The sequence below is a fragment of the Nuphar pumila genome, chromosome 10, assembly GCF_984573655.1.
Source record: "Nuphar pumila chromosome 10, dmNupPumi1.hap1.1, whole genome shotgun sequence".
Classification (NCBI taxonomy): Eukaryota; Viridiplantae; Streptophyta; class Magnoliopsida; order Nymphaeales; family Nymphaeaceae; genus Nuphar; species Nuphar pumila.
In genome coordinates this window covers 76,048,791-76,061,961 of record NC_143258.1, presented here as the reverse complement: position 1 = coordinate 76,061,961, position 13,171 = coordinate 76,048,791, and the positions used below count along the sequence as shown (strand labels likewise).

The 13,171-nt window shown below is 36.7% G+C and overlaps 1 pseudogene across 1 annotated transcript; it reads right to left on the bottom strand.

The window, feature by feature from the left end:
* Positions 1 to 1,001: 1,001 nt before the first annotated feature.
* On the bottom strand, positions 1,002 to 11,736 carry LOC149826867 (ribonuclease III domain-containing protein RNC1, chloroplastic-like; annotated as a pseudogene). The gene is made up of 6 exons (XR_016435112.1): positions 10,741 to 11,736; positions 9,812 to 10,016; positions 9,496 to 9,696; positions 3,852 to 3,938; position 2,332; positions 1,002 to 1,304 (listed from the first exon to the last, which is right to left on the bottom strand). The product of XR_016435112.1 is annotated as a ribonuclease III domain-containing protein RNC1, chloroplastic-like (transcript).
* Positions 11,737 to 13,171: the final 1,435 nt, after the last annotated feature.

The window sequence follows — 13,171 nt, the reverse complement described above, 5'->3', positions numbered from 1 at the left end:
CCAGTTCCTTCGCTATCTCAAAGGCACTATTCACCATGGTTTGTTCTTTGCTCAGTCTTCTTCTCTCCAACTTAGCGCCTTTTCTGATGCTGACTGGGCTGAAAATCTTGATGATCGAAAGTCTACCAGTGGTTCTACAGTTTTTCTAGGTTCTAATCTCGTCTCTTGGTCTTCTCGCAAGCAACGCACAGTAGCTCGCTCCAGTACTGAAGCCGAGTACAAGTCTCTCGTGTGTGCTGCGTCCGACCTTCTCTAGCTCAAAAGTCTTCTCAATGAACTGGGGTTCATTCCATCTTCGCCCCCTACTCTTTGGTGTGACAATATTGGGGTTTTATATCTTGCTGTGAATCCGATCTTTCATGCCCGCAGGAAACATGTTGAAATTTATTTTCATTTTGTCCGAGACCATGTGCAAAAAGGTCATCTTCAAGTTCAGTTTATATCCTCCTCCGATCAGTTAGCCGACGCTCTCACGAAACCTCTTCCATTTTCCTGGTTTGCCTTGCTTCACGACAAGCTGAACGTGGTTGATCCCACGATGAGCTTGCAGGGGCATGATAAGGATAAAGACCAGACGGCTTCCTAATCCAACGATAGCAGTTTGGATAAACCAAATGAAGAACAAAAACATGCATCAAATGCAGCCACTCACGATAATTATCTCTGGTGTTATCATTTTTTTGAGAACTCTGTCAAAAACGATAACACCTTATATTATCGTCTTTGACAGAGTTTGTCAAAAACGATAACTCTTATCTTTTGGTTATCGTTTATCTTTTGTATTCTCTTCTGTATTTTAAACGTTGTAAACCATTACGCATATAAATAAAGCTCTCTGTCCTCTCAAGAGAAAAACCGAGTTTATCATACAGCTAGTAATTCTTTCATCCCCAACCAGAACAAAGAAACCAAGCTACATAAAAAAATATAAATGAATAACAAGAAACATGAAAAAACCAGATTAATCAATTAAAATATAACAGTCGAAGAAGATCACATATCTACATTGCTTTTGGTTGTATTTGCTCAAAGTCAAAAACTTCAAACATTAAACGTCTCACGTCGGGCTTACCATAAACAGTGTAAGAAAGCCTGTGTATCGCTTGTTGAACTGCTGTGGTGGACGGATTACACATCCTACGATTGAGTTCATATGCATCAAGAACCTGCCCGCCATATACAATGTAATGGTGAAGGTTCTTCCCCCGTAAGTACCTTCCACAGTATTTATCGAGCAGGAGCCTCCGATGCTTCTCCTGGTGCATCTAGATGCTTCATTAATAACCTCTCAGCCATCACAAGGTCTGGCAAAAATGGCAACAGATGCAATTATTCACAGGCCTAGCAAATCATGTTTGCATTAATGTATGCATTTAACGACAGACCTGCTCATAAAATAAAGCTAGTCTTATCTAATAGTTTGAACTACTCATTTTTAATGAACAACACAGCAGGATGCCCCCTGTAACAAACGCTGTCAGGTCATCCAGAGAGGAGATTGGTTTATCGACACTCTCAAGTCCACGGAGAGAAAGATTAGAGGAATCCACTGTTTATAATTTTCATCTGCATCTGCTAGTGCCTCATATGATAAGGGATGCATTAAATCTCACTGATCTGACACTAGCTCACAGACCACAGTTGATCTTAGGCAGCACAGCCGTATTGATGAGAACGACAAGCATGCACATTATGCATTTTAAGCAATATTCACAGAAAGTTGCCACCGGTAATTTTTCGGACAGTTATCGGTAGAAGTGTTATATATCATTCTCAATCGAGCTATTTCAATCCCCACAGAACATGCACTTAACTTTTAACTGCCCTTTTCGTGTTTGTACACCTCATGAACCCCGCTGGTTATGCTTGAAATAGATAAGAATACTAAACACACGATTAGGTAGGGAGGTAGGATGAAATGGAAAAATATCCCAGAGAACAACCATAAAAGAAAGCCAGTAGAAAAAAAAAAAAGTTGCTTCAGTTTGTGGAAAGCTTTCTATGTTAATTAGCATAACAGGCATGATTAAAAAACAAAACAACATTGTGGAAAAAGGTCCAAGAAAGAAAATATCCATGCTTAAATATGAGAAGCTCTTGATTTTGGAGAAAGCTAAAGCACAATTGCTGCAGCCTGATCTGTTTCCTTTAAATATTTGCTTCATTTTCACATGAAATCAGAACCTACCACATTAAACTTCAGGCCTTGGTTAAGGCAGCATGTTCATGAAATAAAATCCAAACATGTTCCTGCACTAAGCTGAACTGATTTATAGTTCCTTGAAATGGAAGTGGAAAACACAAAACAATGTAGCAGATATGTTAAGACACCCTTCTGAACATTAGCCAGCCTATAAACATTTTCTCCACCATTTTTCACATCCAAAGCAAGTTTCTACAGATTCTATGATGACAGATAGAGAAGCCAACCATGCATTGATGCATTTCCTGCTCATTCAATTGGCACCGTCAATGGGTTGGGGCTGGCTCTGCCATCTGATCAATATCAATTTTTTTGCTTTATATTGTGTTTAGAATTTGGATCCTATGAGCTTGGCTTATAGGCTTAAATGAAAGGAATTTGATCTGTAGACACCCCAACTTTAACCAATCATGATCAAGGAGTTTGATGGAGTTGTGCCCAGAGAATAAAGAGTGCAAGAAGCTCAGTACATCTTCAGGGCTCTATGCTTAACTGCTTTTACTATTTATTAGACAAAACTTTGCATTTAGTACAGCATAAATATTTAACGTTTCACTGATGCTATTTGCATGCAGATTGGAGACACATGATACAACGTGATGTTAGATTGAGTCAGTTCATTGTATGCAGGGTATTCAGTGTGACATTGTGGTCAGTATGTTGTGCGTTGAGGTTGAGGGTGAAGTGGAATCAGATGGGAGTCAAATGCACTGCAGGATCAGGTTGGCTCAATGTAGTATCAGTTAGACCAGGCTAGATGCCTGTGGTTTGACCTGACTTTGGTGCAATACATCATTGCTGGGCTGAATTGATCTGATGCAAGTTCTGCTCAAACATGACCTGATGTAGGCCAATGCTATGGTGGGTAGTCAGGTTGCTGTGGAAAAGGATCCCGTCCAGATATGGTGTTGTGCAGCCCATTTGATCACTGTGAGTTAGAGGAGGTCAATGTGGAGTACAAGGTTTTTCCCCAGCTACCGTGTCATGGAGTAAGAAACAATACATACTAATCAGACGATATCATATGGCTAAATACAAGCCACATACAAGTTAGGTTTATCTATTTTTTCAACAACAATTCTATTGGGAACATATTTATACCTATTGGAAAGGAATCATTTTTATAGTACATATTGTGTAGTATTGATGCTATTGTTTGACAAACGATCTCAGTGTAACTGCAACATTTTTCATCAAACAATGCCACACAAAATATAAACATATGTTCACAAGTCTATCCAAACAGAATATCTGAGTTTTATCAAGCAAGAAAAAGCAAAATAAGTGTCTCAAATCTCGCAAAAGAATCAAAATTACATTATATATTATTTCCTTAATTGCATGGTAGTGTGGAAAGTTTCAAATACCTTGCAAGAAGATGCCTAAAAATTGAGCAGGCTAAAAAAGAACTCATTACAGAAACAAAAAAGATCATCACTTACAACACGATGGCAAATAGGAAAATTAGACCCCATCAATGTTTTTTACTACATGAATAAGTTGATCTATTTGTGATGACTAGTGCAGCTGTCCACTTCTATAACTTCAAGTTATAATGGCTTTTTGGATAGTTCTCCATGCAAGAATAACAAAAGCTTACAGAACTACCACAATGACTGAAAAGTAGAGGCCATGGTCTTAATGTTACCTGAATCGTTTGACCAACATATTCCAACCGCTCCAAGCAAAATCGAGGATGTTCATATTTGTATTTTGATGGATGCAAAAAGCAAAGCTGTGATACCAAAACATCAAGGATATCATGAAATTGTTAGTTTCAGAATATATTAGAAATCTTAAACCATAAAAAAGTTTATGACCACCAGATGAACCACGCAATAAGATGTTTAGATACACTAAACACAAACACTGAGGTAGAAATTTGACATTTGAAAGAATGGATGCAGCTGCTGGACACCATTTGTGACTGGCAGTACTAAAATCAGTTTGAGAGATTGACATATGACCAACATGCTTGCACATGACAGACGAAATGTTTAAAAATGCTAGATGTAATATTGTATGAACTAATGTAACAAGGAAGCCACAGAAAGGCTATATGTGAATGAGATCCTTACCTTTTCAAGCATCATAGTGTTAACATGATGCAGGATTTTCAAGCATGAAAAGGATTTAAAATAAAGTAACAAGGAATTAGAAGATGTTTCAGTATGTGCATATAAATATCTTGGATACAGTCATTATTACCAGATCTAACAGGCATCATATGGTGGTCCTTGTTAGAAAGTGACTTGGAATACCTTGGGTTCAATAATGAACCCATACTTATGCACGTAAAGTGCAAATATACCCATTAAAGGGAAACAACACACACATAATGTGCCAATACATAAAACCCATAAAAAGGGAAAAATATGACTTAAAGTCATAAGTTACATATCATTGAAGAATAATGGAGAAGGGGTGAAAACCCCATTACAATGGAGCATAAGCTCCCACAAGAATACCAAATACAAAGGGGAAATCCCCTATTTATAAGCATGAAAAGGGACCACCTTGGGGGCTCCCAAAGGGGACGTTGGAGAGCCCCCAACGGTCACATTTGTGACCGTTGGGGGCTCCCAACGTCACTTTTGGGAGGCCCCCAATGTGGTACGAAATCCAAAAATATAAAAAACAAAAAAAAAATAAAACAAAAATTACAATGCATATTCCAATTGGAATATGCGTAAAATGCTAATTTACAAGAATACCCTTGAGGGTATTTTAGGAAGATAAAATATATATATTTATATATATATAAATAGAGATATGTATACATATATATATATATATATATGTATACGTATCTTTATATATATAAATATATATATGTACATTTAAGGATCAACATATTTTAACACCCCCCCTCAATCTTTGCGGGGAAACGAAAAGATTGAAGGGCAAGACTCTAAGAGGCTCCGGCAAGGATGCAATGGAACTTGAAAAGGCCTTCCTCCTATTGTCTTCAAATTTCCCGAACTATCCAGGGTACTTCTCTTTGTCCTATCTCCAAGATCCTGTGAAATAACAACAAAGAAACAAGTAAAACAAATCTTTGTACTTTTATTCAAATGGAACATTTCTAACTAGCACAGGTTAGAAGAGATGCAAATTATGCAAAAATGACACCAAAGTTTCAAAATCATATATCATGTTTAAAACAAAATGAGCGGAAGCAAATTATGCAGAAATAAATTCCAAGAATACATAATGCATTCATAAGGTCCAACGTTGGAAAAATATAACCCCATAATGGGGAATAACAAAATGGTCCACTAAGGGACACCTCAATAAGCCTACGAAGAGGCATGATATACATAAACATTATTGAATGAGGGCCCAAAAAAGGCCATAAAGAGCATATGCATATACTTATCATGAAATGAATTAATACTCAAAGAACTCATTAATGAACATGCTTCAAACATGTAATGAAGTGCCAAACAAGAGAAACAAAGTTTTCAAGCATACTTTAGGCAAAATAAACCCAAGAGTTCACAAGGTTTTAAAATCATTTATGAAAGACATACTTAATACACATTTTGCATATAAGGGTGGCAAAAACCATAAGCACTCAATATATAGATTAAATGCTAAGAAATCAACTTGATATGCATATCAAAAATATGATTTGCTTGAAAAACACAAGTCATGAATGAAATTTTGCAAATTTCAACAATAGTTTATCTATTACAAACATCTTCCTCATTAGTCCTCCAAAACCCATAAATCAAGTGTATAAGCTACTAGATCAAGAATATAAAGCCATTAAAGGCCAAAGACACACACAAAGGTGTGTAAAAGAACCTCTTGTCTACATATAATAATACTTGAAATAAGTGCATCTACGACAAGAACAAGAGAATACATGCCAACATGGACTAAAAAGTATCTCTTGTCTACGTAAAAAATACACTTAAAACCAAGTATGTTCAGCTACTAGAACAAGAGTAATAAGCCAACCATGGGCTAAAACATAATACATCTCTTGTCTACATATGATAGTACTTGAAATGAGTGAAATAAGCCAACCATGGGCATACATCTTAAGCGACTAGAACAAGGACACAAATGCCAACATAGGCTAAAAATCACACACCATGGTGTGAATCAACGTGCCTTGTCTACATATAAAAACACTCAAGACAAGTGTGTTCAGCTACTAGACCAAGAGAGCAAAAGCCAACAAAGGGCTAAAAACACACGAAGGTGTAATAAAATTCTTGTCTACATATGATGACACTTAGATAATGGGCATACAAGGAAAAGACTTTTGAGGCAATAAACTTGTAATGAAAATAAACCTCGAATGAAACAATATTCCTTTTAAAACATGAATACTCATAACAATAACATTTTGGAATAAATGCATGTAAAAGTATCTTCAACAAGATGATAAAATAATATTCTTTAGAACAAATGTGTGAACATACACACACCAAGAACACTTGTGAAAAAACACAAGAACACATGTGCACAATAAGCACAACATTTGGAATCACAAATGTGCAAATGCACTCATAAGATTCATAAATAAAAGGTTGGGCTATAATCCCAAAACACCTTGATTTTAAATATACCTTAAAGCATTTAAGGTTTCAAACACCATATGTCCATCACATTTACATAGAAGCATCCATAATATCAATGGCCACAAGAGAAAAAATGAGTGACACACTCATAATTAGAAATCAAATATCAACTCATTTTAGAGTCCCAAGGTGCCCATAACTCACCTCAACAACCATCTATAATATGGAAGGTGGACAATCTAAAATGATACAACACGAGGTGCCCATAACTCACCTCGACAAACATCTCTAATATGACAATAATAAGGCCAAATAAATGATGCATTAAATAACATGTGATGGACAAATATAAATGCCAAAGAGGGCAATATACACATAAGGAATCATTTTCCAAAAAGTTTTTACAAAGAGGACCGATTAACAAATTGAATCGAAGGTCCAATATAATTCATCAAAAACAATTTTGCATAAACACGAATTATGCCTAATCTTTAAAAGAAGTCTTGTATCAAAAAGACCACAACATAAAGAATTCATCAAGACAATCAAGCTTTTAATCAAAGAAATCATAAGAACCGTAATGGTTCACAAAGAAGGCTTTAACACAATACTCAAGGAAAAAGTACTTGAAAATTTATAGATTTGGGATTAAATCTCATACAACAAGTTTTAAATATTCTTTGATTGAGATGAGATATGCGGAAACGTACAAAGTGCTATAAGCACTTACAATGATTTAAAAAGGACTCAATATCTAAATTCATTATGTTTTTCACAATAAGAAATGTGCATAAAGGCTCCATAATGCAAAAATGTCTACGAAGAGACAATACACATGTAAGCACACAAGGCTTTATAAAAGATGTGCACGAAAGCACTCATACAATACTTGAACAAATACACACCAAGGTGTAAACAAACATGCACTAAGGCATGTATATCATAAAAAAAAGAGAATGCATACAAGCGCAAAAATTTTGAGAAGCAAATGTGCACAAAATACAAAAATACACAAAAGTGAGCAAGTATGCACTTTATAAAAAGAGCAATGCTTGAAATTCTCAAGTTTCAATTATGTAATTACATGCTTGACAAGTGCAATTGAGGACAACTAAAACTATATTATGGCCAATGTAGGCATTTTTAAAGATATTTTTAAGAGATTTCGAAACCTTATGAAAAATACAAACCAACAAGTTTATAAGGATGAAAAATGAAATCATTTATACCAAAAAAGGATGCAATAGATGAACTATGCATTCTATGTGGGAAATTCCTTTTTAAAAACAATCTTTCCTAATGGTTTATCATAAATAATTTTTCAAAAAAGAAACATTGAAAAACTTTTTAGGAGTTCTTATAAGTTATCATTAACAAGAACTACTTTAGGATTCAACAAAGATTTTAGATGTGAGAGATTCTCATATAATGATTATATCAAATTTTTCAAAAATGCATTCAAAACCATAATCAAGAGAGGAACTCAAATCAAATTAGGGTTCATATGAGAGTTAAGAAATTTTAAGCAAAGATCATTATTTTAGCAAGAGATCATATATAATTTTAAAAGTTAACTTATAGGTCAATCATGAAATACTTATTTAAGAACTATAAATCTCACATAATTGAAGGTAATTTTTTTTTTTTAAAAACATAAATTACTATTATATGCTATGAGTAGTTCGATAAATAGACACGAATTTTATATTTGGACAACAAACGATTTCACCAAATTTAGGAGATATTTTCAAAATATATGAGCACACGAAATGTGAAAAGAAATAATTCAACTATCATGACCATCAAACGAACAAACTATATGCAAGAAACATACTTTCAAATGCATAATACTTTTTGAGAAAAGGGATACATACCGAATAACTTCAAAAGCATAATACTTTAGGAAGAGCAATGAATACTTCACCATTTCTTTGAGCGACACGCTTTCCGTTGCACCAAGAGACAACCCCATCGTGACCTTGCTCTGATACCATGTTAGAAAGTGACTTGGAATACCTTGGGTTCAATAATGAACCCATACTTATGCACGTAAAGTGCAAATATACCCATTAAAGGGAAACAACACACGCACATAATGTGCCAATACATAAAACCCATAAAAAGGGAAAAATATGACTTAAAGTCATAAGTTACATATCATTGAAGAATAATGGAGAAGGGGTGAAAACCCCATTACAATGGAGCATAAGCTCCCACAAGAATACCAAATACAAAGGGGAAATCCCCTATTTATAAGCATGAAAAGGGACCACCTTGGGGGCTCCCAAAGGGGACGTTGGAGAGCCCCCAACGGTCACATTTGTGACCGTTGGGGGCTCCCAACGTCACTTTTGGGAGGCCCCCAATGTGGTACGAAATCCAAAAATATAAAAAACAAAAAAAAAATAAAACAAAAATTACAATGCATATTCCAATTGGAATATGCGTAAAATGCTAATTTACAAGAATACCCTTGAGGGTATTTTAGGAAGATAAAATATATATATTTATATATATAAATAGAGATATGTATACATATATATATATATGTATACGTATCTTTATATATATAAATATATATATGTACATTTAAGGATCAACATATTTTAACAGTCCTATGGTTAGAAACTGGTCTAGAAGAAAAGCCATGTAACCATGACAATATATTGACGTATCATTCTGTGGCAGAACAATAAAATACACTATGCTCTAGACAGGAGAAACCATTCATTAAAAACTGTTTAATCAGGAACGTACCTGGAGCCCAAGTCCCAGCTCAATATTCCGAGCTTCAGTTATTTCTGGTATTTTATCTGTCATTGGCAAAGGGTATCCGAGCACTTGCATGACTTGGGGCCTACTTTCATAGTCCCAAATGTTCCCCCGAAACCTGTGCATCCCCGACGGAACACATGCCCTAAAAAGTCTTGTGTGTGCAAAGAGTGCATCTTCTGGCGGCTGGAAAAAGGAAGCGATGGGGTTAGTTGGAATATTCAAACAACTGCAAATCAATGAATAAATAAAGAGAAATTTACAAAGCTTCTGTTAGAAAAAGGAAGAAAAACTTCTTCACCTTGTATGCAGCAATGTCTTGCCAGCTAAGCTTTCTGTCTTCAAATTCAGCAGAGACATAATCAACATCTTCAAGTTGCCTCCTTAGTTTAGGTTGACAGCTCTCATCTTCCGGGTCCATTCCAAATGCCTCAAAGAGAACACGATATACTTCCGGCATTCCAAAACATAAATAAATTACACCAAATAAGGCCCAAAATACTGACCTGGATCACCATTTGATGAATACATGAAAATTTTGTTACCGAAACTTCGTTTGAGATAGGTTACAGGAATATTAAAGGTCGTCTTAATAATTCTGATTTCTGACCATTTTTGTGAGATCCCATTTCGATGAGTTCCAATACTCAGGACCTCAGGCAGACAAGTGGCAGCTAAATACAAATACTAGGATGTTGGTAATAGCCATTTTATATATCGCACTGCTGAATTGTTGGTATTGGATATTTTATATACTGATCTCTGTTTTATACAAGCTACAAAAAGATCACTGTTGTCTCACCAACAAACTTAGCCTTGGAACTTAAATTAATAGAACATACTCATTTTATCAACTGAGGCAGTTAGCTGGCTAAGTAGCCAAACTTTAGCACTTACTAAGTTTACAAAACTATCAGGTTTATCTAACTCCTAGTAATAATTTTTAGAACATGATTGTTCAATAGAACACAAAACAATTTGAAACTGGCATGAAAATTCTGGGAAAAAAGAAGATATGGAGATTTCTATGGGATACCTTCTTGGACAATCGCCACTAAATGAACAATACAACCATCCCGAATAATCCAAATCAACAACCAAGAGCACCAAACACTCGGAAAACAAGTAAATGAAAGTCTAAGATAAAAACATTTTAAGTGAAATGTGATTACATGAAAACACTCTAAAACAAACAACTACCGGAATTTAGAGAGAGAAAGAGAGAGTTACTTGACCGGTGGATCCTTCTCCTTCCTGACGAGCTTATCCATGTCATCATAAGGAAACACCAAATTCTGTAAGCTCGCAGCTTTGATCCACTTGGGCAAGTGCCTCTTCCCAATCAAACCGTACACTCGCTCCCGCATAGGCCCCGGCGACTCCTTGGGATACCTCTGCAGGAAGAACTCGGCGAGCGTGAGCTCGAGCACGTACTGCCCCAAGAAACAGAGCCTCGAGTGCCCCGACCGGACGTGCCTCGTCTTCGTCCGGTCGCAGGAAGGGTGCTGGAACGCCAAATACAGGAGGGTGTCGAATTGCTTTGCAGGACTGGAGTCGTCCAGATTCTCGGAGGGTTCCAGCGGGTACCCCAGCGCCTGCTTGGCTTCAAGGAGGTACTCATCCATCCATTGCTTATCGGCATTGTTGAGAGGGGAAGAGGGTAGGCAGGAACTCAGCAGAGGGAAGGATTTGAGGGATAACTGAGGGGTATTGAGGAACCTAGCCGTCAGTTTCTCATCGTCTAAAGGGGGTTTCAGTATGAATCTTCTTGGTGGTAGTTTCTTTTTGGGGAAAGCAACCTTCTTCCTTTCTTCTAGCTCCTTCACTAGACGTTGGGGGCTGCTAGCAGGGAGCTCTTGGGGATTGATGGCAACGGCGAATACGCGGAACGGGTTGGTGGGGAGCTTGAAATTGGGGGTTTTGTGGAGGTTTAGGCTGGGAAAAGGCAGGAAGGAAGAGGAAAAGGAGAGGTCGGAAGAAGAGGGTCTGAGAGAAGAGGAGAGATCTATTGAGGGAATAGGTTGAGATGGATTCCTTTGAAGAGAGTGAGGTGAGAGGGTCAAGGATGCCATGAAGAGGAGGCAAGGGAGAAGGAGGCCTCAATTTTGATGATTCTTGACACGTCATGCAGAAGCAGGAAGGATTTAGTTGGTTTTCCTCATTCTTTCTTCTTCTTTGCTAAGAATTGTCATCCACAAGAAGAAGAAGAAGACAGACCGCTGTTTTCACTGAGCTATAAAAGTTGGATGAGAGAAAGAGAGAGAGGATAGGGGAGGCCAGGGGGTTTGCCGCGGGTTGATATTATGAGGAGTATGGTACAGTGACTCTTTACAACATAAAACTATTGTAAAGGAAAATATAGAAAAAAATGCAAACAAATGTTTTATTGCATTTATATCGCGGTAAAAACGTGCTATTGTAATAATATGTGATATTTGTTACATGGTGCAAGTCGGAGGCATTTCTTAAGGTCTGAAATGTTTCGGATCTGGGTTGGATCAAGTGAACATGGTTCAGGATGAACCTTCATTAGCACCAAGAGAAATGCATGGTGTTAAGTCTGACCAAGGATGTCAATGGAACGGATTTAATCCGATATCCAACCAAATCTGACTCCATTTAGCGGGGTTTGGTAAGCTAAAAAGATATCCAATTTTAATCAGATGTTGATATGGTTTTGTTTTTTGGTATCGAATCCAATAAATATGTGGATTTGATGGATATCAGAATCCAGTTACATGTAAAATAGTTTTTCATCATCCGAATCCGAATTTGAATATCTTTAGCCAACATCCGATTAAACAAATCTGGTATTGGCTACATCCAATTCGAATCCCAACCTTTATATCCATGAGCCTGCCCGGATTAGAGTTCTAACCCTTTTTGGAGTCAGGACAACCTGACCCGAATGGACAAACCGACCAGTCTATGAGAGCCAGGGACTGATCGCATGGAGATGTGTTCGTGTCATCTCGACCATGCAGTAAGACTAATTTTCCTTTTAATGACATTTTTCAAGAAATAGTTATTGGACAGTACGGGTAGGGTGCAAACGGATTGCATTCGGTTGGATATCAATCCAAATCTGATGCATTATTCTTGAATATCCTAATCCTAAATCCTAAATATTATAAAAGCTGAAGCAAGTGTAGTAATTGCCAAAAATAAGACGCTATATAACTTTTTTTTAATTGTGAATCTTGCCAAAGTGCTTTGAAGATGTCATTAAAAATTTGTATGGATATTTTAAAATTTGACATTTCAATGACTTATCATTCAACCTTTTTTCATAAAACATTCATTTTAGGGACACTTCAGATTCAGATCGTGTATGCGAGCGCATCCACAAATTTATGTAATATCAAGTAGCAAGCACATCTGCTTGAATACCCATATTTGTGTGCCTTGCATATGAAGTTCATGTTGGATGTTCGATTTGGTAGGTACTACTAGTTTTGTAGTTATGACCTTCATTAGCTTACAAAATTTTGATACTTAACTTTAAGGAAACAACCTATCAAAAGGTCGACTTATTTGTCATACAAGATTAAGGGCAATAAGCTGTTCTCGAATGCAAGCTGGCCCGCCTCATTTAGCACCACCACCTTTCAGGCAACCGACCACAGCATGAATGAGAAGGGCACTCATTGAGCTGACCTAG